The sequence below is a fragment of the Bos grunniens genome, chromosome 4 (assembly GCF_055505025.1).
Source record: "Bos grunniens cultivar Pamir isolate PY7600 chromosome 4, Bosgru_T2T1.0, whole genome shotgun sequence".
NCBI lineage: Eukaryota > Metazoa > Chordata > Mammalia > Artiodactyla > Bovidae > Bos > Bos grunniens.
In genome coordinates, this window is record NC_141168.1 from 45105078 (window position 1) to 45116402 (window position 11325).

Below are 11325 nucleotides of genomic sequence, written 5' to 3' on the forward strand. Positions count from 1 at the left end.
ATCAAGATGATATAACACTATGTACCCATTAGGATAATTATGATAATAATTAAAAACAGATAATAACAAGTGTTGGTGAGGATGTGGAGAAAATGAAACTTTTAAACATTGCAGTGGGAATGTAAATGGTGCAGCCACTTTGGAAACCAGTCTGATATTTTCTTACAACGTTAAACGTAAATGTACCACATGACAGAGGGTCCAGTCCAAGAGAATCTGAAATGAAATGAGGAACAAAAGCATATGTGCAAACAAAAACTTGTATACAAATGATCATAGCAGTAGAAGTCATAGTGGCTAAAATGTGCAAGCAATCCAAATGTCCATTAACTTGTGATGTGCTAAACCTCTGTCATGTCCAACTCTTTGTGGCCTCATGGACTATAGCCCACCAGGCTCTTCTGTCCATAGGATTTTCCAGGCAAGAACACTGGAGTGGGTTGCCATTTCCCTGCACATATAAATTATGGTATATTCATATGAATTAAAATATAATGGAATACTATTCAATAATAAAATAGAAATGGACCACTGATGCATATTACATGAATGAACCCCAAAAATATTCTGGTAGATGTCAGATGCAAGACTACATATTGTATGATTCATTTACATGAAATGACAAGACTAGGGATTTACTGCAAACAGGAATAAGAATATTTTCCAGGTATTAGAAGTACTCTAAAACACTTCTGTTTAGATAGTGCTAATGGCTGCACAACTCTATAAATTTATTGAAGTCATCAATTTACACTTAAAATGGGTGAAATTTTACCATATAAAATATATCTCAAGAAAATTATTTTTATTTTAAAAAAATCAGTATGACAGTTTTCTAATAAAGGCATGAGGCATTTCGAGGAAAGGGTACCTTTTTCATCCTCAGAAGGGCAAGATGAATCCTCAGTTCGTTTGGAAGAGTAGGTTATAGACCAGATTGCAAAGGGTCTTGGGCCATACTGCGTGATTAAGGCTTGATTCTTCAGGCAATGGGAGACTGTCCACCGTTTTGAGGCTATCAATTCAGTTCAGTTGCTCAGTTGTGTCCGACTCTTTGCGACCCCATGAACTGCAGCATGCCAGGCCTCTCTGTCCATCACCAACTCCTGGAGTCCACCCAAACCCATGTCCATTGAGTCTGTGATGCCATCCAACCATCTCATCCTCTGTCGTCCCCTTCTCCTCCTGCCCCCAATCTTTCCCAGCATCAAGGTCTTTTCAAATGAGTCAGCTCTTTGCATCAGGTGGCCAAAGTACTGGAGTTTCAGCTTGAAAATCAGTCCTACCAATGAACACCCAGGACTGATCTCCTTTAGGATGGACTGGTTGGATCTCCTTGCAGGCCAAGGGACTGTCAAGAGTCTTCTCCAACACCACAGTTTAAAAGCATCAATTCTTCGGTGCTCAGTTTTCTTTATAGTTCAACTCTCACATCCACACATGACCACTGGAAAAACCATAGCCTTGACTAGACAGACCTTTGTTGACAAAGTAATGTCTCTGCTTTTTAATATGCTGTCTAGGTTGGTCATAACTGTCCTTCCAAGGAGTAAGCATCTTTTAATTTCATGGTTGCAATCATCATCTGCAGTGATTTTGGAGCCCAGAAAAATAAAGTCAGCCACTGTTTCCACTGTTTCCCCATCTAGTGATGGGACTAGATGCCATGATCTTCGTTTTCTGAATGTTGAGTTTTAAGCCAACTTTTTCTCTCTCCTCTTTCACTTTCATCAAGAGGCTCTTTAGTTCTTCTTCACTTTCTGCCATAAGGAGTCTTATCAGAGCTATGGTTTAGAAAGCTTATTTGGGCATAACTGTGGAAGATGATTTCAAAGAAAAATGGAAAAAATAAGCCCTGTGGAAATGAATTTTCATGTATTGTCAATAGTACATCTAATATGTGCACATTCATACATTTTGCTTAGTTTCTGAAAACTCACTGGATTTGAAGCCCAAAGACATTTGATTGAAAAACCTACTTCTATTATTAGTAGCTGAACAAACGTGGGGATGTTTCTTAATCTTACTATAAAATGAAGATAAGGGCTAGGAACTTGTGAAAAAAATATAGGTAATGAAAAATGGAGACCCGAAGTAACAACTTACCTCTCTGCTCACTTCCCCTTCACGGTGCTCATCTTCCTAGATGTCCAGGCCCAGGGACTGGATGTGGTCCTTCTCCCCAGGCTGGTACTGTCATAGGTTCTGTGACCTCAACTCCACTCAACCTCCACCCTCAGTTCTGCTTGGTCTAAAGTTACTTCCTTGTTTCTGGTGCTTCCCCTTAAAATAGAAACACATTCAAAATAGCCACTTTAAAAAAAAGAAAAGAAAAAAAATTCAACCTCTGTTAACCTAGTCACTTTCTAGGTATTCACCATCTTTTCCTTCATAGCAAGTTATGCATGAGTCCTTCACCACCTCACTTCTCACCAGTCCTCTGCCTTCTGCAGTCTCATTTCCCTACTTGGCTGATTAAACTGTCCTTGCTGAGTTAAATATGATCTCTGCCCTTTCTAAATCCAGTTCCTAACCAAGATGGTTTCTTCCACCTTGGAGCTACTCAGGATTGCTGCATCAAATTTCACTTGTGCCTGTAACCCAGGAACCTTTTGTTTTACTTGGAATTAAAAAAAAAAAAAAAAAAAACCAACGGACCTGTTACTTCCTTAGCTTTTGAAACCATCTCCTGCGTTTTTCTCCTGCTTCTGGAGCTCTTCAGCTAAGTCTGCAACCCCTGCCACCTCTTGGCCTGAGTCTCTTCTTTCATGCCCTTCCCAGACCAGCCTCCAACCACCACCTCACATTGACAATTCCCCACTCGAGATCCTCAGGCAATTCCACAGTCAGAGGCTGACACACCCTACTGCCGGATAAACTTTCAACCCTCATCTGTCTACACACTTTATTCTTTCCCCACACACTTGATCTTCTCACATTCCCTGATCCTGAGATATCCTTGATCTTTGTAACAAATCTTGAATTCCAATGGTGAGTTGAATGTTGTGATGGAACAGGTCCTCCTTGTTCTCCAAGAGCTCTGCTGTGCAACAGAACCTCAACTGGAGACCAAAGCAAGACTCCTGCCTACCCCAATCAGCCTTCTGCTGAGTCTGATCAACTGAATACCATCAGTGTTCCTCACATTGCCCTCTCCCCATTTTCTTTCTACCATCACCCTAGCTCAAGTATGCCTCATTTTTTGATCCACCTTGTAACCAGAATGATGCTCCTTAATAAAATACATATCCTGAAATGCTTTGGCATATATTAAATTCTACATTTTCTACAGCTCAACCCCTTCACATTACCCTTAGGATAGATGTAAAGTTCTTTGGCATGATTGCCAGTGCTTTATGGTCCTTCCCAGCATTGAAGTCACCATCAGTTGCACTCTTCACACCACAATCATCTTTAAAAGCGCCCAGACTACAAGCATATAAAGTGCTGGAATTTCCGAGAATATGCTTTGCTCTTTTGGTCTCAACCCTTGTGTCTTTGTACCTGCACTTTCCTCTGCCTATACCTACTTCCTCTTCTTTTCTTCCCTATTGAATTCATATTGTTCTTTGAAATTCAGTCTATGAGTCATAGATATACACTCACACATATATGTAAGTTTCAGGTGTACAGCATTATAGTTTGACATCTGTATACACTACATTGTGAGCACCATCACAGGTCTTGCTGCCACTTATCACCATACAGTTGACCATCTTCACCTATTTTGCCAACACCTGAAGCCCTTTCCCTTCTGGTAACCAACAATCTTTTCTCTGTATCTGTGAGCATGCTTTGCTTTACTTCGTTTGTTCATTGGTGTTTTTTGTTTGGGTACCTTTTTAGATTCCATATTTGAATGAAATAATACACTAATTGTCTTTCTCCATATGACTTATTTTACTTAGCATTAATAGCCTTAAACTCCATCCAAATTCCATTCCTTTTTATGGCTAAATAGTATTCCTTTATTATACATATTCTTTATCTATTCATCCATTTACGAACACTTAGGATATTTCCATATCTTGGCTATTGTAAACAATGCTGCAGTGATATTGGGATTCTCATATCTGTTCTTTTCTAAATTTTCATTTATTTATTTTATTATTACTTTTTTGGCTATGCTGGGTCTTCATTGCTACATGAGGGCTTTCTCTAGTTATGGCAAGTGGGGGCTACACTATAATTGTGGTGCATGGGCTTCCCATTGCCGTGATTTCTCTTGTTCTAGAATGTACAAGCTTCAGTAGTTGTGATGCACAGACTTAGCTCTAGTTGACTAAAAGGCTTTTTGTCATTTGTTTTTAACCATTAATTGAGGGTTGCATCTATTTTGACTCCCTAATTTCCATCCTGTGTGCCATCCCTACAGAAGTATTGCTGTTTTCCCAAATTGCCAGCTTTTCCATGCCTTTGTTCTATTGCACATGCTATGTTCCCTGGCAACATGATCCACTTTCACGTGTCCATTCAACTCCTACCTGTCCCTGTGAACTCACTTTTAAGGTCATCTTCTATGCAAAGCCTTGTCCCAGCTGTCCAGTCTAGGTTCCCTCCTTCCTAAGTAGCACTTGCCACATTATGTCTAATTTATATATATCACTTATCTTCCTATATTATGAGCTACTTGGGGAGATAAGGATGTCATATTTGTGTACCTCCAGCATCTAGTGCATTGCTTGATTCACAACTGCTGCTGCTGCTGCTAAGTCACTTTAGTCGTGTCCGATTCTGTGCAACCCTATAGATGGCAGCCCACCAGGCTCCCCCGTCCCTGGGATTCCCCAGGCAAGAACACTGGAGTGGGTTGCCATTTCCTTCTCCTATGCATGAAAGTGAAGAGTGAAAAGTGAAAGTAAAGTTGCTCAGTTGTGTCCAACTCTTAGAGACCCCATGGACTGCAGCCTACCATGCTCCTCCATCCATGGAATTTTCCAGGCAAGAGTACTGGAGTGGGTTGCCATTGCCTTCTCCCATATTTTGGATATTAACCCCTTATCAAATTGGGAGGCTGTCCAAACTGTAGATGGTTAGTAGTTTTCTTTTCTGTCCCCATCTTTCCTATACCCATCTCTCTATAATGTTTGTCAAACATTGTTTTCCATGTCTGTCTTCCCCAGGGTGGTAAGAGCTACTGTAAAGAGAGGCACTGAATTGCTTAGTGACTGAACAACAAAAACAATAGCTGAATCTCTAGTTTATAGGCCAGGGTCTGGCACACAGGAAATGTATGTAAATGACTGAACCAATAACCCAAACGAAAGGACTTTCTTAAATCTAAACATTGAATATATACAAAAATGACATTATCATATGAGTTTTTGTTGCTTATCCAAATAAAAAATCTTAAGAATGTATTTAGTCTTAGCCGTAATGTGGTTTTCCCTTCGGTTTAAGGAGACAATTCTATTTGATTCCAAAACAACTTTTTTTGGTCAGAAAATGATGTTCCCACTCATAATGAATTAAGAAGAGCTGGACATCCCGATAAGGACAGAGGAGAGGACAAGAGTCGTTCCCATCCCTGTCTGTCTCGCTGATCCCCTGCTGGTGCCGCCGATGTTGTAAAACTAAATAAACACTGGAGGAGCTGGACATCTGTCTACTGAGGCTTGACCTTTCCTGAACTTCAGTGCTGCATCCTACAATTTTGCTTATATTCTTCCTAATCTGTTTGGTCTGGAGCTGGAGCTGGACGGCTCCTGACTCTAGAAGACTCTTCAGGCAGGGCCAGAATGGCTCTCATGTGGCTCAGCCTGGAGCCATCCCCCCATGCAGACATTCTGGCTGTCTTCATCATGGGTGTAGGAAGTACAGCTTTCTTACTTGACTTTGGAGACCAAAACCCAAAATGCTCATTGCTACAGGGCCTGAAAAGAAGAAGATTCCCACACAAAAATCAGCACTAGTAGGCTGGAATATTAGACTGGAGGGTGAGGAACCTTGTGTAGTCTCATCTCTGGGATGGGCTCCACCAGCCCCCGTGGGGAAATGGACTGGCCCCATTGGGTGAGGGAAACTCACCTGGATGTTCTCTCAGGAACAGATTAACAGCCAACCAGCCCAAAGCCTTGGGGTCTGTAAAGGACTTGGGCTGCAAAACAATTGTAAAACTACATAGGAACCAGACCCCAAACTAGGTGTTCCCACCTTCCTAATTTACTTGGATCTCTGATTATGGCCCACATTTCATACAGGAAGACACCACGGAAGGTTCAGGATGTGGAAGTAACTCATTCAACATCACTGACCTCCCTGCAGGAGGCAAGGATGTGGTGGGGCCCCACTGTCTTCCTTTTACTCATCTTGGCTATCCAATCATAAGTCCACCTCATCCTACAGGCAAAATTTTGGCCCTGGATGTATAAACATTGAAATTTCTTGCTCAGATTTTCAGCAAAATGTAACCACTCTTCACCCTAACCCTTCTCTACCCACGTACACAGAATCTAGGCTAAGACTGGAGACAGTGGACAGGGTGGAGATGGGAGACAATGGTTGGAAGGTTCAGGGGTCAGGGGGCAAGGGTGAAGCTGGTCAGCCAGTGATAAAGAACCAGGAAACAGCCAGAGCATTTGCAAATGGCAATCAATGATCAGTTCTGGGTTCCCTTTGAGGAAGGCGGATATCATAAAATATGAAAATGCTATGTAATGTTTGTGTCTTAAGTTTAAAAAAAAAAAGCTGAGCCCAAGTTTGTCTGATTTGTTTTTAAAGAGCTTACACTGACTACCAGTTCTCAGCCTCCACCAGTCCCTTGGTGCCCTGGGCTCTCTACTCCAAATGGTTTTGTTACTTTTATAATTGTTATAAAGATGAATGATGTAAGTGAAGCACCCGGGACCCTCCCAGACATCACAAGCTTCTGACCTGTGTTCACATTTCCCATCACCACTGTTCCCAGTAATTCCTCCAGCTCCACATCAATTCATGTCAGTTAGCTTCAGGGCTTAAGGCTGAGATTCCTGAGCCCTGCAGTATGTAAGGAAATCTTACCTTAGAAGATCAAGCTCCTTGTTTTTTAAAAACTTGCATTAAAGGGAAAAAGAGAAAAAAATCCAGACTCTTCTCAAAAGTTCTTATTGGCTCACAAAGGAGGCTAGAGGTCCTCACCTGATGCAGGGAGGGAGCCAGGCCTGTGGGGCTACTTGGCAGAGGGATGTGTGTTTGAGGAAGTGGAGAATGGAGGCTGCAGGAGGAGGGAGCAGGGAAGATGGGGATGGGCAGGGGCTCCCTGGTCAGTCACGGAGGCCAGGTCCTGAAACAGGAGAAACCCCTCGTTCTCCAGAGAGGACTCTACACTCACAGAGCTGCACGTGCCAGCCTGCAGGACCTGGCTTGTCAGTCATTGTCAGTTGACTTTAATGGGCAGCAGCCAGTGTTCTGCGATGAAATGAAATAAACAAAAGAGAAAGATTAGAAGACGGAAGAGAAAGTAAGGGAAGGTGAAGGGCAACCATCAGCCTGCCTGGCCCCGAGGAGGTAAGCCACTTTCTGTGATGCTTCTGTTTCAATTCCGTGTGTGACAGTAGAAGTACCAACTTGTGTTGTAAAATAGATGCCTTATAAAAATATAAACTGTGTTCAAAGTGACTGGTTTAGTCCACTCAACCAACTGACTCGTCTTCTTCTGAACCACATCTGTCTTCACTCTCTCTGAGGAAGTCAAATTCAGAGAACAGCTCTAAGACTGTCTTAAATGCACAGCTACCTTTCTCATCATGACGGAAATCTTGTTTTGCCAGAAAAAAATCTTTTAAAACTTTGTAAGAGCACGGGAAAATAAAAGTTAAGGTCTTTAGCCAAAAAAACCTTTACAGCACTCCTGAGAAACAACCAGCCAACAGACTTACGAGGGACAACCCCAGGGAACTCACAGCCCAGTCCCCCAGGCAGAGAGGGTACTGAGTATTCTAGACAACCAACCATTCTAGACTCAGAATCAACAAGTACCAGGGGCAGGAGGGGCATGGGCAGTTTCCATGACTTTGGATAGACACTCACATTCTTAAGTTAATACAATATCATTTCTTCCCCAGTCACTTAAGCTCACCATAATTATTTCCTTGCTAAGCCAGAGCAGTGGGCACAGAAGCCAGCCAGGCAACGCGGTGTGCCAGGAAACCTGTAAAACCCGAAAGGGACAGAAGCCACAACCCCAGAAGAAAAGTTATCAGTCCGGCCATTAAAATGGAAGCTATTGGCCAATTTTCAAACACAAAAATTACAGTGTCCTTACAGTGAAGATATTTGCTGAAAACATAACAAAGGAGTACCTTCTAGAAAAGTGGGATTCATCATGAAGTTAATGCAGTGGAGGCTTCAGCACCACTTACTCGTGTGGGTTCATCCCAAGGTCGGGCAAGGAGCTGGAAGTAAGCAGCTACATTCTTCTCTAATTTTATATTATTTTCCTTGCGGATGGTCCTCTAAACTTGATCAGCTTTAGGAACCACAAAACCTAAATCCATCCTAGATTTCCAGAGCAAAAATATCCTATAAACCAATAAGAAAAACAGAAGCATTACAATAGAAAAAGGGGCAAAGGATATGAACAAATAATTCATAGAAGAAATGCAAGGAGCAAATAACCATAAGACATGTGCTCCAAAGCACTTGTAATTAGAAATATGCAGATTAAAACAAAAATGAGGATTTTTCTCCTTCAGATATGCAAAAATTTAGATGGCTGATAATGTTCTTCCATGGTGAGGATGCATACAATCTGACACATGTTGGTTAAAGTAGAAAATATCCAGGTCTTTTAGAAGAGCAAATTGGAAGACCTATCAAAGCATGTGTGACCTTTAATTTTCAGATTCCGTTTCTAGGAGTCTGTCTGATGGACCCACACATTCCATGAGGAAGTGAACAAGAGAATGTCTGCTGCAATACCGCAAAAGTCAACTTAGAAGAAGCCTAAAAGTCCAGCAGCACAGTCAGATGTCCACACACCCTGCCTTAGAAGGAATGAGAAGATACATACACCCTGTTCAGAAAAATAAGCCCACAAAGAAACATTTTACATGTGAAATTCGGAAGTTAAAAAAAGACTAGTGTGTTCTGTATTGGTGTCTTCTGGGAGAAGCACTGAGCCAGACAAAATTACAAGATTTGTTCAAGATTAAAAATTGTCATCAACGAAGGCTAAGTGTCATTCTCTCCCCCAAGAACACCTGCAGTGGAATTTCAGTTTCTTGTGAGCCCTTATTCAAAGTTAGTTCTTTGAACACATTTTTATATTTCTTATCATTTCCTTTGCTTATGGCCCCATTTGCTAATATGATTTCTACTCTTCCAGTCTCCTGCAATTCCTCCCTATCCTGGCATTTAGTATGATCAATGACTTGTTACTCATCATACAACATGATTTCACTTTAAATGTATTTCTATGTGAGGGATCACTGGTTGTATGACTCATTCTCATTGAATGCAACATGGTCTTCATTCAGTGTCAGGTATACCACAAGTCCCTTTATTCTCACCTTGATCCCCTTCTCTGGGAGGAGGTTTTGTGTACAATGGTAGGCGAATCCATACATTCGTCTGAGCTACTATCATAAACGTGAATAATGCCCCAACCACCCTTTGAGACAGAGGCATCCTGATTTCAAACGTCACCTTGTGCCCTGCAGCCCCACCTACCTCTTGGGTTTATGGTAAATAAGTTGATGAACAGAAAGTCCTTAGCCCTGGGAAAAGTGGGAGTGCAAAAGCGGGTGTGCAAAAGCAATAGCTGTTTTAAATGACATTTTCGTTATAATTACCTGCTTTGTCAGATAACAAACACACAGTACATTTTCCAAGATTACTCACATAGTGAGGATGGCTCTGAACTTCAAAACCTCATTACCAGATCCTGTCACTCCCTGCTGGCCAGTGCCAGTCCATCAGGGGTCCCTGATGCCCAAGCCTCCCTGGGAATATGCCTGCCCTGTGAGGCACTGCTCAGGCTGTCACTCATTCAGCACAGGTTACAGTTATTTTACTAGGTCTGCTAAAGAATAGAACTCTGTGCCAAATGGAGCCTGAGATATTTCTTTATTTTTTAAAGATCGTGTGTGTCTGTCCTTTTGCATACAGCTGCCTCCGTAGATAGACGAGTGAGAAATGAATCCCTCCATAGGTCAATTACCACACGAGAAATGCACATTTGGGTATCTCCAGGATCCCCCAGTTCCTGCTCTTGAGAAAGGAACCAGAGGCTGTGCTGGGACTGTCACTTCAGGCCTGCCGGAACCCCCCAATCATCTATGGGCAAGACCTTCTGTGGCCCCCACTCAGAGAGTATGGCCTTCCATTCCTAGAACTCCACTGTCAAGCGCAAGTTGGCCAAAATGTGGGTGCTACTTCACATCACATCGGGTAGGGCTATAATCCAGGGCAAACTAAAACAAAGCAGAGAAAGAGCACACATCTGAGTGGTCTCAGCCCTCAGGTTCTGCAATTTTCATCTCATTACTATTCAGATAATTGATATAAGGTCAAATCAGAATATAAAAGCACCTTATACAGCCTCACAGCTGCCAACTGCCAACAAAGCACCCAAATCAGCACCTATCTATTCAATTTTCTGGTCAATGAATGATTTAAAAGATTTGAATTTCAAGTACAAATGAATACATTTTCTCTTTGAAATGACGTACAAAAGAAAAGGTTATTTGCCAGGTAGAGTATGAGACTCTTTATCAGAAGATATCCACAGAGGAAAGACAAGTAAAGGACACCCTTTACTATCAGATCTAAGCCTCCCAGCCCTAGTGGGCACTGAAGGAACTGGCCAGCCAGTGGACAGAACTTTCCTCTAACCTAACGACCTGACACTTAGAACCAAAGCAGCTACGTGGCTCAATGCCTTCCAAACCTGCAGCCAGATCCTGGAATTTAACCTTGTGGGGACCAAGACCAGTCTGGGAAGGTCACTCTGAACAGTGAATGTCCACATTCTGAGGGCACAGCCAGCTGAAGCTCCTGCCCCAGACCAGAGAGTGCAACCTCCCCTCCCCCTAAGGAGAAGCAACTCGGACCCTCCTGTCAAAGAAGGGGAGCGGGAGGTTAGCCAGAGGGTGCAGTTTCTGGGCTTCCTTGCTCAGAAGGAAACCCTCCATCCTCAGCTAACCACCATGCAGGGAAGTCAGCCTGGGAGGCAGAGGAAACACTGAGGAAGAAGGGGGAGGGGAGCAGTCCCCCAAGCAGGTGATTGCCTGGATGCCCTCCCTTCAAAGACTTTGCAGAGGTCTTGCCCTTTGCCCAAATCCTCCAGACAGAGGGTCATCCCTCCCTCAGCATGCCTCCCTCAAGCTGTAGGTGCTTCTCCTCCAA

At 42.7% G+C, this 11325-nt stretch overlaps 1 long non-coding RNA gene across 1 annotated transcript; it reads right to left on the reverse strand.

The window, feature by feature from the left end:
* Nucleotides 1–695: 695 nt before the first annotated feature.
* Nucleotides 696–8499, reverse strand: LOC147374032 (uncharacterized). The gene is made up of 3 exons (XR_015162344.1): nt 8280–8499; nt 2107–2283; nt 696–1855 (listed from the first exon to the last, which is right to left on the reverse strand). It is a non-coding gene; the product is annotated as an uncharacterized LOC147374032 (long non-coding RNA).
* Between the last annotated feature and the right edge of the window lie 2826 nt (nt 8500–11325).